The sequence below is a fragment of the Triturus cristatus genome, chromosome 5_2 (genome assembly GCF_964204655.1).
Source record: "Triturus cristatus chromosome 5_2, aTriCri1.1, whole genome shotgun sequence".
NCBI classification, from domain to species: domain Eukaryota; kingdom Metazoa; phylum Chordata; class Amphibia; order Caudata; family Salamandridae; genus Triturus; species Triturus cristatus.
The window spans coordinates 1,090,602,602-1,090,619,185 of NC_140588.1; positions in this window are offsets into that span (position 1 = coordinate 1,090,602,602).

Consider the following 16,584-nt stretch of genomic DNA (forward strand, 5'->3'; position numbering starts at 1 on the left):
AGAAACACTTTTTATTTCTTTTTATCCTGGCCCCCTCTTCTTGATCCCATAAGAACCCCTGAAACTGCCCAGGCATCCTCTTCCCTGCTAGCCGTTATGTTATCCGGGATAGGACACCACCAGTCCTTGGAGGAGTGAGGGAGTACAAGGACTGTGACGAGGAAGATCAGGACTCAGAGTAATGAAGATTAAGGGTGTGCAATCTGGACATAACTGCATCGTCCACCTTCCTTGTCCTTACATAATAAGGATTAACCAAGGATGTGACCTCAGCCTCAGGGAAGCTTGACGCCACAAAGAGAGTCAAGGCCCAAACTCACGGCTCAAGAAATGCAGTTGTTGACAACCAGAGTATGGGACAGCCGGTCCCCCTGGCGCATGGAGTCGAAGAATGTGGTGGACCTCTGATCATACAGGAGGGCGTACCCCTTGTCCTGGAGAACAACGCTTATCAACCGCAGGAAGGGCACAAATTAAGCTCCAGTGTCAGCAAGAGGAACTTCTTAGGGAACAACATGAGGGGTCAGCCTCCATCCTGCGTGACCTCATTCTGAGAGAGCTAGGACTCATGGGAGAGGAGGACAAAGCAGACACTTGGTCTATGCCACACAGAATGGATTGGTCGGAGCTGCAGGGACCCATGACCAGCTCCACCTCAAGACGCTCTGCAGGGGTGGACTCACAGCCATAGCGAGCCTGTCCAGAAGGGTGGATGGAGCATAGTGTGCGTGGGCCGCAGCCCAGGTATGGGAGAGCCAATGTGGGCTGAGTTAAAGCGGACCGCACTGGCAAAGAAAAAAAAGTAATGTCCTACAGAGATGATTGGCTCAGTCAAAACCATCATCACATACAAAGATGAGCAAGAAACAATCACACCTGAAAATGTGCACAGAGAAAAGGCTCTGAAGGAAACCAGGCTCCCTCCTACCCTAGGGCGCGCATCACTTTATGTCTATAGGGAAGGTTTTTCACTTACCTAAACAAACATTGGAAAAACCTTGAGATGGAAGAGGCCTTCAGGTAGTCGCAGAATGAAGGATGGCACGTGTGGTACGTGAGCCCTTAACCTTCAGACTGAGGCCCAGATTTACTAGATGATCAAGCAGCGCTGTGCGGAAGCGGCAAATGCTGCGCTGAGTGAGAAGGATGGAGCAGGAGGAATAGGACACGTTACAACGCAAACTTTTACAACGCATGCCTTTACAACGCGGTTTTTACATCGTGATATGCATTACAATGCATGATTTTACAACGCATGCCATCACAATGCATTTTTAGAAACTACACTTACAACGCATTTCATTACAACGCATACCATTACAACGCATACTATTACAACGCATAATACTTTCAGGGCAACAGTAGTGTAAGTGTTGGATAGTGTAGGGGTAAAAATTACTATTCCCACTCCAGTGAGTGCAACAGTGTTGGATAGTGTAGAGGTAGTGTAGAGGTAAATATTACTGTTTCCCATTACTTACCTTACAATGTGTTGTAATGACATATGTTGTATTGACATGCGTTGTAATGGCTGCGTTGTAATGGCATGCGATGTAAAGGATGTTGCATTGTAATGACTGCATTGTATAGTTAGTGCGTTGTAATAACTGTGTTGTAATGGTTGTTTCCCAGCAGGAGAGTGCTGCGCTGAGTGCGAAGGAGGGAGCAGGAGAGTGCTGCGCTGAGTGAGGATGTATCAGGAGAGTGCTGCGCTGAGTGAGAAGGACGGAGCAGTAGAGTGCTGCGTTGAGTGAGAAGGACGGATCAGGAGAGTGCTGTGCTGAGTGAGACGGATGGAGCAGTAGAATGCTGCGCTGAGTAAGAAGGACGGATCAGGAGAGTGCTGTGCTGAGTGAGAAGGACGGTGCAGGAGAGTGCTGCGCTGAGTGAGAAGGACGGATCAGGAGAGTGCTGCGCTGAGTGAGAAGGACGGTGCAGGAGAGTGCTGTGCTGAGTGAGACGGATGGAGCAGTAGAGTGCTGCGCTGAGTGAGATGGATGGAGCAGTAGAGTGCTGCGCTGAGTGAGACGTCCTGCGCTGAGTGAGACGGACAGAGCAGGAGAGTGCTGCACTGAGTGAGACGGACGGAGCAGTAGAGTGCTGCGCTGAGTGAGATGGACGGAGCAGGAGAGTGCTGAGCTGAGAGAGAAGGACGGAGCAGGAGAGTGCTGCGCTGAGTGAGAAGGACGGTGCAGGAGAGTGCTGCGCTGAGTGAGACGGACGGAGCAGTAGAGTGGTGCGCTGAGTGAGATGGACGGAGCAGTAGAGTGCTGCGCTGAGTTAGACGTCCTGCGCTGAGTAAGACGGACGGAGCAGGAGAGTGCTGCGCTGAGTGAGACGGACGGATCAGGAGAGTGCTGCACTGAGTGAGAAGGACGGAGCAGGAAAGCGCTGCGCTGAGTGAGAAGGACGGAGCAGGAGAGCGCTGCGCTGAGTGAGAAGGACGGAGCAGTAGAGTGCTGCGCTGAGTGAGAAGGACGGTGCAGGAGAGTGCTGCGCTGAGTGAGACGGATGGAGCAGTAGAGTGCTGCGCTGAGTGAGATGGACGGAGCAGTAGAGTGCTGCGCTGAGTGAGACGGACGGAGCAGTAGAGTGCTGCGCTGAGTGAGACGTCCTGCGCTGAGTGAGACGGACGGAGCAGGAGAATGCTGCGCTGAGTGAGACGGACGGAGCAGGAGAGAGCTGCGCTGAGTGAGAAGGACGGATCAGGAGAGTGCTGCGCTGAGTGAGAAGGACGGTGCAGGAGAGTGCTGTGCTGAGTGAGACGGATGGAGCAGTAGAGTGCTGCGCTGAGTGAGATGGATGGAGCAGTAGAGTGCTGCGCTGAGTGAGACGTCCTGCGCTGAGTGAGACGGACAGAGCAGGAGAGTGCTGCACTGAGTGAGACGGACAGAGCAGTAGAGTGCTGCGCTGAGTGAGATGGACGGAGCAGGAGAGTGCTGAGCTGAGAGAGAAGGACGGAGCAGGAGAGTGCTGCGCTGAGTGAGAAGGACGGTGCAGGAGAGTGCTGCGCTGAGTGAGACGGACGGAGCAGTAGAGTGCTGCGCTGAGTGAGATGGACGGAGCAGAAGAGTGCTGCGCTGAGTGAGACGTCCTGCGCTGAGTAAGACGGACGGAGCAGGAGAGTGCTGCGCTGAGTGAGACGGACGGATCAGGAGAGTGCTGCACTGAGTGAGAAGGACGGAGCAGGAAAGCGCTGCGCTGAGTGAGAAGGACGGAGCAGGAGAGCGCTGCGCTGAGTGAGAAGGACGGAGCAGTAGAGTGCTGCGCTGAGTGAGAAGGACGGTGCAGGAGAGTGCTGCGCTGAGTGAGACGGATGGAGCAGTAGAGTGCTGCGCTGAGTGAGACGGACGGAGCAGTAGAGTGCTGCGCTGAGTGAGACGGACGGAGCAGTAGAGTGCTGCGCTGAGTGAGACGTCCTGCGCTGAGTGAGACGGACGGAGCAGGAGAGTGCTGCGCTGAGTGAGACGGACGGAACAGGAGAGAGCTGCGCTGAGTGAGAAGGACGGAGCAGGAGAGCGCTATATTTACAGAAATATGTCCCTCTCCTCCCCTCTTGCTAGCACTGGCGCAGAAATGAGCTGCCATGCGCCACATACACACTTTTGCACCACAGTGCAAGGGTGTCTCTGTGCGTCTAGCATAGCAAGGATGCCCTTCCAGCACAAAATACTATCCTTAGACTAACTTTAAACTTTTTCCCACTTTGTATGTGTGCTGTACAGTGCAGCACACATGCAAAGCCGGAAAAGAAAGGAGAAATGAAAGCATTTCTCATTCATAGCGCCTATTTCAAATGGGCGCAGTATTTTGCGCCAAAACCATGTTGACTTTTTAAGTAAATAGGGTTTTAAGTCAAATACCTTGTTTGGTTGCATGGAAATGTCCATGCCCCACCCATGGTAAGCCCCCCTCGGCGCTCAGTCATGCAAAGCAGTTAGCCAGTGCTTTGTGTTACTTTTAAGTGATTTTCCAGCGATAAACAGTTTTAGGGCTTGAAAGTAAATAGGTAAAAAAAGATTTTGCATCAGTTTGCATCCCTTTTGAGACGCAAACATGGTGTAAAATCTTCGGGACTTATTTACAAACCCCCTGTGCTGCCGGAGCGTCACTTTTAATATTGGACACAGTGGCGTACCGGAGGCGCAAGCAGCTTGTAAATAAGCCCCTTAGTAAATATACCCCAAGAGTCACCGCACTCCCCCACAAGGATTCAAGGAGGAAGCACCTGTCATGCCGGGGAAGCAACTGCCGCCTCCAAAGGAGTCAAACAAGGCATGTCAGAGGGAGAAGAATGGTGTCTTACAAACAAGGTTGGACAAAGGTGGGAGAGACCAGAGCATGAACCGAAAGAACAGCACATTGTGTCACAGAGCGCCTTGAAGCGCGGATCAAGGAGAGCGATTCAGGGCATCCTGGAAAGAACCCCTGGAAGTAAACTCAGGGCTTTAAGTGGGCTGGGTCCCTTTGGAACTCAGACCCGGTAGCGATTAAAAACGGACATTTTGTCCCTCATGTCCTTAACCTTACAGGCGAAACCACTGATTCATTTCAGAAAAATGAGTGTAAAAACCGGTAAGTAACCCATGCCGTTCTTGCTTGTACTTCACTCACTTTGCTTAAACTTGCATTCCTTAAGAGGGTCAGCTTTTCCCAGGTGTTGGGTCATGGTATTAGTTTACATGCAGCATATCACTCTTGAATTCTGCATCATTTAAATGGAGTCGCATCCAGATGTTTATAATGGGGTACGGCTGAACTGTGTCTCTCCCTACGAGCGTACACAACACCCTCTACCACACCTCCTCTTTAAATACACACTCAACGCGCTTCAGTGATACGCAGGGCCACTGGAATAATGCGGAGCGGAGGACTAAATTATGTGGTAGGGTGGACTAAATTATGCCGCAAGAAAAGGCAAATAATGCACAGAGCTTAATTTGAGCCGGTGGTTTCCGGTGCTTGGCACCGGCACTTAATTGTGAACTCCGGCACTGATGGCAGTATGCCACATGGTGGCGCTGTTTGTCTAATTCAGGCTTGAGCATGCTCGCAGTTGTTTATTTATTCAACATACATTGAAAATGACTATGACCTGCCCCAACCCATTGCTGGAGATGTGGGGGCCTGGAACAGTCGCAGGTATCACTCTTGTAGGAGTGTGACTGTTGATAGTTGTGTGGGTCCAGACACTGGCAGCCCTGGCACGGGTGCAAGCTGCAGCGGTGGCCTCCTGGCGAGGGCCCCGGCACTTACATTTTTACAAATCAACCACTGATTCTGAAGCATATTTCGGATAGTATTAATTCATTCTTTTGTACTTGTCACACATGGTAACTGTCTGCGCATAGGTTTCGCCTCCTTAGTACTAGTTTAACAACCCAATACAGCAATAAGAAACTGAAAGGTGACCAGTCAACCTTTGCTAAGAGCCTTCCAAGGTCGGAAACACATCACCATGTTTGAGTGACTTCTGATCTGTTTGAGCTGGAAACATTGGGGCGTATTTACAAGCCCCTTGCACCGCTGGTGCGTCACTTTTAATATGGGAAAAAGGGACTGACCGGCGGCGCGTGGGGCTTGTAAATAAACCCCAATCTGCAGAATATGCAGCAGAGAATGGATTATGTGGCATTTCCGGCACATCCATAACTATGTGGAAAACGCCACAGCCAAAAGGTCGCCTGATTCCAATGGTCCCGACAGTAGATTCAAAACAATAACAGCGCTTCCGGGTCATTCTTAAAGCTTTGGGTGATCTGGGGCGGTCTAAATTGTCGTCTTTGTAGGAGTGTGAGTAGGCGTGTGAGAAGGAGTGTGGGTAGGCATCCTGGCAGGGGCCGTGGGGAGTTGGCTGCAGTGGCCTCCTGAGAAAGATCTTGGACACTGTCATTTATTTTTTATTTATTTTCAAACTAAGCACTCTTTTAAGCTCGCCCTCAGTGAATTTAGTGACAGTTTGAAGGGCGTCTGTGCCTGTACATCTCTCCCCTCCCAGGGCACGCACACACCTCCCGTGGGGGCGTCAACCCCCCCCCCTTTAATCCCTTCCGTTCGGAAATGTTCTGGGAGGGCGAGGGGGCCGCGCCCATCCTCTGAGATAAGCTGCTGTTAGGAGCCGCTCCGAAATGAGATCCTCAGACCTCGAGGAAACTCACAACAGAGCAACATGCCACTCACAGGCCTGTCCTCCTCACACACCAGGGCACTCACAGGCCGGGCGGCCCTGTCCAGACCTGCCCCACCATGCACCAGGGCACTCACAGGACAGGCAGACCGGTCCAGAACTGCCCCTCACGCACCAGGGCACTCCCAAGACCAGAGGCTCTGTCCACTGTCCGGGTGGCCTTTTCCAAGCCTGTCCCCCTCACACACCAGGGCACTCACAGGCCTAGGCAGCCCTGTCCAGACCTGTGCTCCTTACGCACCAGGCGCACCAGGGCACTTACAGGCCCTGGTGGCCTTGACCACACTTGCCCCTCTCACACACCAGGGCACTCACAGGCCAGGCGGCCTGTGCAAGGCCTCCCCCTCATGCACTGGGGCACTCACAGTCCGGGATGCCCTGTCCAGGCCTGTCCTTCTTACGAACCAGGGTACGCACAGGCCGGGTGGCATTTTCCATGCTTGCCCCCTCACACGCCTGGGCACTCACAGGCTGGGCAACCCTGTCCAGCCCTGCCCCCTCACGCACCAGGGCACTCACAGGCCTGGCAGCCAAGACCTGCCCCCATTCACACATCAGGGCATTCACAGGCTGGGCAGCCTTTTCCAGGCCTGTCTCCCTATCACACCAGGACACTCACAGGCTCAATCAATCAATCAATCAAACATTTGTAGAGCTCACTAGATACCCGTGAGGGTCTCAAGGCGCTGGAGGGGTGGGGGGGGGGGGGCATTTGCAGGCCTGTCCCCCTTACGCACCAGGGCAGTCACAGGCCCAGATGACCCTGTCCAGGCCTGCCCCCCTCATGCACCAGGGCACTCACAGGCCCGGGTAACCCTGTGCAGACCTGCCCCCTCACACATCAGGGCTCACACAGGCCCTGGCAGCCCTGTCCAGCCCTTGCCCCTCACACACCACGGTACTCCACACCCCAAAGGCCCTGTCCAGACTTACCCCCCTCACACACTAGGGCACTCACAGGCCAGGCGGCCCTGTCAGACCTCCCCCCTCACTCACCAGGGCACTCACAGGGCGGGTGGTCGTTTCCAGGCCTGTCCTCCTCACATACCAGGACACTCACAGTCCAGGCCTGCCCCCCTCCTGCACCAGGGCACTCAAGGGCCCACGCGGCCCTGTCCAGACCTGCCCCCCTCACACACCAGGGTACTCACAGGCCAGGCGGCCTTTTCCAGGCCTGTCAACCTCACACACCAGGGCACTCACAGGCCAGACGGCTCTGACCAGACCTGCCCCCTCAAACACCAGGGCATTCACTTGCTAGGTGGCCTTTGCCAGGCCTGTTTCCCTCACACACCGGGGTACTCACAGCCCAGGTGGCCTTTTCCAGGCCTGTCCACCTTACGCACCAGGGCACTCACAGGCCAGGCAGAACGGTCCAGACCTGCCCCCTCACGCACCAGGGCACTAACAGGCCTGGGTGGCCCTGTCCAGACCTGCCCCCCTCACACACCAGGGCACTCACAGGCCGGGTGGCCTTTTCCAGCCCTGCTCCGCTCATGCACCAGGGCACTCTCAGGCCTGGGCGGCCCTGTCCAGACCAACGTCCGTCACGCACCAGGGCACTCACAGACACTGGCGGCCCTGTCCAGACCTGACCCACTCACACCCCAGGGTACTCACAGGCCTGACAGCCTTTTCCTGGCCGGCCCCTCTCGTGCACCAGGGCACTTACAATCTGTGAGGCCCTGTCCAGGCCTGTCCTTCTTACAAACCAGGGCCCTCACTGGCCTGGGCGGCCCTGTCCAGATCTGCCATCCCTCACACACCAGAGCACTCACAGGCTGGGTGGCCCTGTCCAGGCCTGCCCCCTCACGCACCAGGGCCCTCACTGGCCTAGGCGGCCCTGTACAGATCTGCCCTCCCTCACACACCAGGGCACTCACAGGCTGGGTGGCCCTGTCCAGGTGTGGGAGCCGGCCTCGTGGCGTGGTCCTCTTTCCCCGCGCTAAGCCGCACGAGGTCCCATGCACCTTGGGGCTCCTCCATTTTGGACTATACGTCACTCCACGTGACCACCTGTGTGACCCCGCTTCACCCGGCCTCTGTCCCAATGAGGCCCGACATCGAGGCGTCAACCCCTGGCCCGGGGGATACCACGTGTACCCTTCCCACTCCCGGCGGAGGGCAGTATCGATGGGACAACCAACCGTCCTTCCACACCTAGGTGCGATCGCCCCACAGCTCTCTGGGGCCTGGCGCCTCTCCTGCTGGGCGTCTGGCCGCTCCCTACCCGGCCTCTCCGCCCCCTCCGGGCGCAAGGGTCCGGACATCAAAGGCTCCAGTCCTATATCTGGGGCGACCCGACAACAGGACAGTAGTTGTATCCTGGAGTCAAGAGCCCTGCTGATCGGATCGCGGCTGACCCTACGGAGAGAAACTCTGCCTGAAACTACCTGCTGAGCCCTGCTGACGACGTCGCAGCTCCATCGTGCTTACAAGACCTTCACGAACCTTTGGGGCCCTGCTGACGCCGTCGCGGCCCGACCTTGTTGAACTTGCCATCAGAGCCCAGCTGACCTCGTCGCGGCTCGACCGAAGCGGACCTACCACCGGAGCCCTGCTGACTGTGTCGCGGCTCGACCCAAGCGGAACTACCACCCGAGCCCTGCTGACGCCGTCGCGGCTCTCCACGTCCGAGCCGCTCTGAGACAGCATCCAAGGTCTGGCACAGAGCCCCCTCCCCCGTACCTGGTTGGTACTGAGACTGTCCCGCTACCCTATTCCTTTTGAGACATTGAGACTCTTACTGGATCTCTCGATCCCACTGTACAGATTGACCGTGCTCCTTGTTTATATAAAAGAACCAAGATAAGCAACTGATACAGAGTCCTGTGTGGTGGTGTTACTGAGCCTAGTACGATTATAGGAGAAGGACCTCTCCTAGGAGGCTTCTCAGCGGCGCTCGGCTATAACTTGGCGGTAGGAAGGTGCCGGAGTAGTCCCTCCGACTCCCCGGTGGTCCTCCCTCCAACATTTGGTGGCCAGCGACGGGATCCGAGCCAGACGCAATCGTACAAGCAAGTAACGCACCCACTACCTAACCATGGACGGACAAGAAGCAACCGTGGCCACAACCTTCCAGCCGGAAAGGTTGGAAGAATACACCCACAAAGAACTGAAACAATTCTGCAAGGACAAAGGGATCCCAACCACAGGATTGGGCACCAAGGAAGAGATGCAGAAAGCCCTGAAAGCCTGGACAGAACCCGAGACCACTCCACCCCGAGCCGAAGGGACCTCGGCCCGGGACGGAAACCTGCCGACCCCGACAGATGGAGGGCGAACCGTCCCAGAAACCAGCCTTTCCCCCGAAGAAATGCGAGAACGGGAGAGGGTCCGGACACACGAAATGGACCTCGCCCGACTCCGGCTGGACGGTGAGCTCCTACTGGCGGAGAAGAAGATAGCCTTGGAGCAACTACGGCTGCAAGAAGAAATCGAGGAAAAGAAACGGCATCGGGAACTAGAGGAGAGACGGCTAACCCTCGAGCACGAGAGGAGCCTTAAGGAACTTGAACTAAAAGCTAAAACAGGGGAGACCAGCAACCCCGGAGCCCGGGATGCTCTGCCCCTGACCGAGCCAAAGGTTCACATCCCCAAGGATGTCGTCAAGGAGTACTATAAAAACGACGACATCCAGCAATGGTTCCGAGCGTACGAAGTCGCCATGACCTCCCACCGGGTACCCCGGAAGGATTGGGGTGCCGGCCTATGGGGGAGGTTCCTCAGCGAGGGCCGGGATACCCTGCTGCAACTCCCCGACGCGGTGATGACCTCATACGACCACATGAAAGAAGCCCTACTCACACGCTACGGACTATCAGCCGAGATGTACCGGCAGCGCTTCCGGGACTGCAAGAAGCTCCCCGGTACCACATGGGTCGAATACGTGGACTTCTTCAGCCGAGCATTGGAAGGGTGGATAAAAGGAAGCAAGGTCACCTCATACAATGAACTGTTCGACCTCATTGTCTGGGAGCACCTCGCCAACAACTGCTTTGTTGAACTAAGGCAACACCTCCTGGACAGTAAACTGACCGAGCCCCGGAAGCTCGCCGCCGAAGCAGACCGATGGGTCAACACCCGGGTCCCCCGGAATCCAGTGGGGGACTACCAGCGGAGTACCACTGGACCTCCCCGCCAGCGAGGTGGAGGAGGGGGGGTCCCACCGTAATCGAGAGTTCCCGGCCGGGCCGCCCAGAAGCCCGCCACGAGGCCAAGCCACCAACCACACTTCCCCGACCCAGGGCCGAAGAGGAACCCCTAACGCACGGCCTGGACCCCGACCGACAGTGACCTGCTTCGGCTGTCAGCAGACCGGCCACTATGCGAGCGACCCGGCCTGCCCCGTGAACCGATGAAACGGGACCGCTGGGCCCCCTCCCCGGCAAATAGCCGCCGCAGCCCTGGGGGAGGGAGAAGAAGAGGAGGAAAACCACGACGACGGGTCCCCTGAGTGGGAACCAGCTGCCATGTCGCTTGTATGCCTGGGCTCCCGAGAAATGGTGCCCCGAGCCGCCATCCCAAGCAACACCCAGAAGTACCAACAGTGGGTCACCGTCAATGGACGACGGGCCGAGGCCCTCCAGGACACTGGGGCCAGTGTGACCGCTGTTCGCTGCCACCTGGTGACCCCCGAACAAATCCTGCCGCATGTCCTATGCCCTGTCCGGACCGCGGACAACACCGAGAGCATGTGCCGGATAGCCAGGATCCCCTTCGAGTGGGGAGGAGTGTCCGGCACCCTAAAAGTAACTGTCCGCGACGATGCCCCAGTAGACTGCCTCCTGGGGAACGACCTAGAGAGCTCACCCTGGGCCCAGGTGGAACGCCGAGAGCATCTGGGGATGCTAGGACTACCCGAGTGGGCCTGCGCCACCACCCGGTCCATGACCGCCCAAACAGCCGCTACCATGGCCCCCGACCAGCTGACGGGCCCTGAACTATCACCCTCCGCCAGCACAGAGGAACCTGACGAGGAGGCCGGGCCAGCCGAACTTTCTCCCGACGAGGCCGCCTCCCTCAGCGAGATCCCCGAGCTGGCCCAGTGGCGCCAAGAAGGGGGCCCCACCCGCGAACAATTCCAGCAAGAGCAGAAGGCCTGCCCGTCCCTCGAGGGGGCCCGATAGCAAGCGGCCGCCCAGGCTGCGGGGGACCCCATGGGAACCCACTGGGTCTATTGGGACAAGGACTTGTTGTATAGCGAGCAGAAAGTCGCCGAACTAGGGGCCGGCCGGGTGCTGGTGGTCCCCCTCCGATTTCGAGAGTTCCTCCTGAACCTGGCACATGACGTGCCCCTCGCCGGACACCTCGGGCGGGACAAAACTTACAGCCGCCTAGTGACCCATTTCTATTGGCCCCGAATGAGAAGAGACGTGGACCATCACTGCCGGTCCTGCCCGACCTGCCAAGCTAGCGGGAAGACTGGGGGGCGATTGAAAGCCCCCCTCCAACCATTTCCAGCCATACACACCCCGTTCGAACGAGTAGGAATCGACATCGTGGGACCCCTCGACCCCCGAACCGCCCTGGGGCACCGCTTCATCCTGGTACTGGTCGACCACGCCACCCGATACCCCGAGGCCATCCCACTCCGCACCGTGACCGCTCCAGTAGTGGGCCGGGCCCTGATGGGCATCTTCTCCAGGGTGGGGTTCCCCCGAGAAGTGGTGAGCGACAGGGGTACGAACTTTATTTCGAAGTACATGAGATCCCTCTGGCAACAATGTGGGGTCACCTACAAATTCACCACCCCTTACCACCCCCAGGGGAACGGACTGGTCGAGCGGTTCAACAGAACCCTGAAAGGGATGATCAAGGGCCTGGAAGAGCCCCTGAGGAGGAGATGGGATGTTCTGCTGCCCTGCCTCCTGTTCCCCTATCGGGAGGTACCACAGAAATCCCTGGGCTTCAGCCCCTTCGAATTGTTATATGGGCACCCCGTCCGAGGGCCCCTCAACCTGGTCAAGGAGGGCTGGGAGGCACAAGTCCAAGATGCCCCTCCTGACGTCTACCGGTACCTCCTGACCCTGCGGAACCAGACCCGTAAGTTCCGGGCCATGGCAGAAGCCAACCTCGAAGCCAGCCAAGAAGACATGAAACGTTGGTATGACAAAAATGCCTCAGCCATCGAGTTCGAGCCGGGTCAACAAGTCTGGGTCATGTCACCCGTGGACCCCTGCGCCCTGCAGGACAAGTGGACCGGGCCCTTCAAGGTAGTTGAGAGGAAGAGCCCCGTCACATACCTGGTCGACATGGAGTCCCCGAGGAACCCCCTCCGGGTCCTGCACGCCAACCGGCTCAAGCCCCACTTTGCCCGAACGGAACTAAGCCTACTGCTGGCTACCGACGATGGGGGCGAAAGTGACTCCGAGCCCCTACCAAACCTCCTGGGGTCCTCGGGCCAAGACGGCTCCTTGGAGGGCGTCCGCCTCTCTGCCACCCTGACACCAGAACAGCGCCATGACTGCCAGAAGCTACTGCAACCCTTCGCTGCCCTCTTCTCTCTCACGCCCGGGGTGACCCCCTGGTGCGTCCACGACGTGGACACGGGGGACAGCCCCCCTGTGCGACACCGCGCGTACAGAGTACCTGACCGAGTCCGAGCCTGCATACAGACCGAGGTCGCCAAGATGCTCGCCCTCGGAGTCATCGAACCTTCCGACAGCCCGTGGGCCAGCCCGGTAGTCTTGGTGCCGAAGGCCGCCGCCCCCGGCACTGCCCCGGAACTCAGATTTTGTGTCGACTACCGGGGCCTGAACGCCGTCACCAAGACCGATGCCCACCCCTTGCCACGAGCAGACGAGCTGATCGATCGCCTAGGGGCCGCACGCTACCTGAGCACCTTTGATCTCACCGCTGGGTACTGGCAGATCAAGCTCACCCCCGGCGCCCAGGAACGATCTGCCTTTTCCACCCCCGATGGGCACTACCACTTTCGGGTAATGCCCTTCGGTATGAAGAACGCCCCAGCGACCTTCCAGAAACTGGTGAACAAGGTCCTGGCCGGACTAGAAGCCTTCAGCGCGGCCTACCTCGACGACATTGCAGTCTTCAGCGACCACTGGGCCGCGCACCTAGGACACCTTGGGGAAGTCCTGGCCGCTCTCCAAAGAGCCGGGCTCACCATTAAGGCCAGTAAATGCCAGATCGGTCAAGGATCTGTGACCTATCTGGGCCACCAGGTGGGGAGTGGCCAGGTGGCGCCCCTCCAGTTAAAAGTCGACGCCTTCCAGGCGTGGGAGCCCCCCGCAACCCAAACCACTGTCCGGGCCTTCCTAGGCCTCACAGGCTACTACCGCCGATTCATCAAGGATTATGGCAGCATTGTGGGCCCCCTTACGGAGCTCACTTCAAAGAAACAGCCCAAGGCGGTGCACTGGACGCCCCGCTGTCAGACCGCGTTTGATGCTCTCAAGGCGGCCATGTGCGCTGCCCCTGTGCTACAGGCCCCTGACTACAGCAAGGAATTTGTAGTCCAGACCGATGCCTCGGAGTACGGGATCAGGGTGGTCCTCTCCCAGGTGGACGCCAAGGGCCTCGACCGACCTGTGGCCTTCATCAGCCGCCGACTGCTGCCGCGAGAACGGAGGTGGAGCACCCTCGAGCGGGAGGCCTTCGCAGTGGTGTGGGCTCTCAAGAAACTCCGGCCCTACCTTTTCGGCACCCACTTCAAGGTCCAAACTGACCACCGGTCCTTGCGGTGGCTCATGCAAATGCGGGGCGAGAACCCCAAGCTGTTGCGCTGGTCCATCTCGCTGCAAGGGATGGATTTCACTGTGGAACACCGGCCCGGCAATGACCACGCCAATGCTGACGGTCTGTCCCGATTCTTCCGCCTCGGCGAGGAGAACCCCCAAGGAGATGGGTGACTCTCCCTGCCTTCAGCTGGGGGGGACGCATGTGGGAGCCGGCCTCGTGGCGTGGTCCTGTTTTTCCGCGCTAAGCCGCACGAGGTCCCATGCACCTCGGGGCTCCTCCATTTTGGACTATACGTCACTCCACGTGACCATCTGTGTGACCCCGCTTCACCCGGCCTCTGTCCCAACGAGGCCCGACATCGAGGCGCCAACCCCTGGCCCGGGGGATACCACGTGAACCCTTCGCACTCCCGGCGGAGGGCAGTATCGATGGGACCCCCAACCGTCCTTCCACACCTAGGTGCGATCGCCCCACAGCTCTCTGGGGCCTGGCGCCTCTCCTGCTGGGCGTCTGGCTGCTCCCTACCCGGCTTCTCCGCCCCCTCCGGGCGCAAGGGTCCGGACATCAAAGGGCTCCAGTCCTATATCTGGGGCGACCCGACAACAGGACAGTAGTTGTATCCTGGAGTCAAGAGCCCTGCTGATCGGATCGCGGCTGACCCTACGGAGAGAAACTCTGCCTGAAACTACCTGCTGAGCCCTGCTGACGACGTCGCGGCTCCATCGTGCTTACAAGACCTTCACGAACCTTTGGGGCCCTGCTGACGCCGTCGCGGCCTGACCTTGTTGAACTTGCCATCAGAGCCCAGTTGACCTCGTCGCGGCTCGACCGAAGCGGACCTACCACCGGAGCCCTGCTGACTGTGTCGCGGCTCGACCCAAGCGGAACTACCACCGAGCCCTGCTGACGCCGTCGCGGCTCTCCACGTCCGAGCCGCTCTGAGACAGCATCCAAGGCCTGGCACAGAGCCCCCTCCCCCGTACCTGGTTGGTACTGAGACTGTCCCGCTACCCTATTCCTTTTGAGACATTGAGACTCTTACTGGATCTCTCGATCCCACTGTACAGATTGACCGTGCTCCTTGTTTATATAAAAGAACTAAGATAAACAACTGATACAGAGTCCTGTGTGGTGGTGTTACTGAGCCTAGTACGATTATAGGAGAAGGACCTCTCCTAGGAGGCTTCTCAGCGGCGCTCGGCTATAACTTGGCGGTAGGAAGGTGCCGGAGTAGTCCCTCCGACTCCCCGGTGGTCCTCCCTCCAACACCAGGCCTGCCCACTCACGCACCAGGGCCCTCACTGGCCTGGGCGGCCCTGTCCAGATCTGCCCTCCCTCACACACCAGGGCACTCACAAGCCAGGCAGCCCTGTCCAGGCCTGCCCACCTCACGTACCAGGGTACTCATAGGCCAGATGGCCCTGACCAGACCTGCCCCCCTCACACACCAGGGCACTCACTGGCTGGGTGGCCTTCTCCAGGCCTGTCCCTCTCACACACCAGGGCACTCATAGGTCGGGTGATCTTTTCCAGGCCTGTCCTCATCACATACAGGGCGCTCACAGTCCGGACTGCCCTGTCCAGGCCTGGCCCCCTCACGAACAAGGGCACGCACAGTTTGTACGGCCCTCTCGAGGCCTGTCCCCTCACACACCAGGGCACTCACAGGCCGCGCAGCCCTGTCCAGGCCTGCCCTACTCATGACAGGAGGGTCCGTGCAGGTAAGGGGCCTCTGGCGGTGCAGGACAGGAGGGTCCGTGCAGGTGACGGGCCTCTGGCGGGGCAGGACAGGAGGGTCCATGCAGGTAACGGGCGGGGGCAGGCCAGGAGGGTCCGTGCAGGTAACGGGCCTCTGGCGGGGCAGGCCATGAGGGTCCGTGAAGGAGAGGCCGAGTGAGTGACTCTAGGATCAAGCGCAGCGAGTGAGTCCTAACATTGCGAGCGGAGCGAGTGACTCTAGGATCGAGCGCAGAGAGTGAGTCCAAACATTGCGAGCGGAGCGAGTGACTCTAGGATCGAGCGCAGAGAGTAAGTCCAAGCATCGCGAGCGGAGCGAGTGACTCTAGGATCGAGAGCAGAGAGTGAGTCCAAACATCGAGAGCAAAGCGAGTGACTTTAGGATCGAGCGCAGAGAGTGAGTCCAAACATTGCGAGCGGAGCGAGTGACTCTAGGATCAAGCGCAGAGAGTGAGTCCAAACATCGCGAGCGGAGCGAGTGACTCTAGGATCGAGCGCAGAGAGTGAGTCCAAACATCGCGAGCGGAGCGAGTGACTCTAGGATCGAGCGCAGAGAGTGAGTCCTAACATCGCGAGCGGAGCCAGTGACTCTAGGATCGAGCGCAGCGAGTGAGTCCTAACATCGCGAGCGGAGCCAGTGACTCTAGGATCGAGCGCAGAGAGTGAGTCCATTGCGAGCGGAGCGAGTGACTCTAGGATCGAGCGCAGAGACTGAGTCCTAAAATCGCGAGCGGAGCGAGTGACTCTAGGATCGAGCGCAGAGAGTGAGTCCAAACATCGCAAGAGGAGCGAGTGACTCTAGGATCGAGCGCAGAGAGTGAGTCCTAACATCGCGAGCGGAGCGAGTGACTCTAGGATCGAGCGCAGAGAGTGAGTCCAAACATCGTGAGCGGAGCGAGTGAATTTAGGATCGAGCGCCGAGAGTGAGTCCAAACATCGCGAGCGGAGCGAGTGACTCT